Raw genomic sequence first — 1,336 nt, 5'->3', positions numbered from 1 at the left:
TTACACCCGGATTATTTTAACGGAGTACTTATACGTTTCTCCTTCCTCTATTTTTCACAAAATCGGGGAGAAAGAAAATGAGAAAGAAAACTGGTGGCGCCAAGTCACCCAGACACAGTATCGGGTCTTTTACTAAAGCTTTCCGCTTGTCAGTTCCGCTTGTGTGTGGTAATTCTAATACTTTTCCGAACCTGGAGCACCTCAGGTCCTCTTAATTAATTACCAAAACGGATTTTAAAGCCTATTTTGGAAAATCGCGTTTCTTTGGTCCAAATAGCATTTTTCTATGTGTTACAAATCGTTTGTAGATTCTGCTGGGAAACTTCCAAAATATAAGGATCGCAATAACCTGGGGACAACCTCGTTCCCAGGGTCTCGATTGTCGTTGTGAGGTTGAGGCTCAGATTGTGTCGCACACAAAGAAAACAATAGATGCTAATGCTAGTAGATATGCATCCGCCGGTCTCTTCCAATTAATGGAATAAGAGGATAGCAAAAGCTGTGTTTGACGTCACTTTGGCACCTCTTCATAAAACCTTTATCAGAAGAATATAGAATGGGCGCAGTAGCAGTAAAAGGTGTTTCAGAATGCGAGAAAGAGTCCGAGAGAAAGACCAATCAAATTCACTTTGTGTACTCTAAACAATCCATCAGTAATGGCAAGAGTCCATTGAGTGGTCGACTCTTGGTAATGGCGACCTCTTGTTAAGGTTACAGTTCAGCGGAAGTGGTATTGAAAACTCGCACGAAGTATGAGGGTCATCAATGGAGGCTGATGTAAGCCGGAAAATCAACAGCTAGCAGCTCCTGGCACGAGTCATTTTAGCAAATTGTTTGTATTTTATTTTTATTTTCGAAGCAAATGGAACAATTTTGATATCTTGTACCTAGAGCTGGCCCAATCATCTCCAATCTCGTTCCCAGTAACCCTCTCCTCAAGTAGTCTAAAAGTAATGAGAGAGGTCCTGGAACGAGCAAAACATGATCCCGTTTTGGCAACAAAAAAAAAAATCAGCTATGATCTGTTGACCAATCTTGACCTTTTTCTTCTTAGAGCAAAAACTCGAATTTTTCTCTTAAACAGATGTAACCGAAATTTCCAAAAACTGTGAGTTTTTACAGTTTGGTCGGCAGTTTCGAAGTGAAAATTCCATTTGATTCAGAAGCGAATATACCCCGGAAGTTTTTCGAGCCCTCGGAAGCTCGCGTGTTAGACAAGAACGAATCACCCAATTGGAAAATACCCGGAAATTCTGTTTTGTGGCTGTCTACTCATTATCTACTCAGTATAAATGTAAATTTGTTCCGTCAGAAGGCCATTACATGGTCTAGGCCC

The sequence above is a fragment of the Montipora foliosa genome, chromosome 9 (genome assembly GCF_036669935.1).
Source record: "Montipora foliosa isolate CH-2021 chromosome 9, ASM3666993v2, whole genome shotgun sequence".
NCBI lineage: Eukaryota > Metazoa > Cnidaria > Anthozoa > Scleractinia > Acroporidae > Montipora > Montipora foliosa.
Note: the sequence above shows the minus strand (reverse complement) of the source record.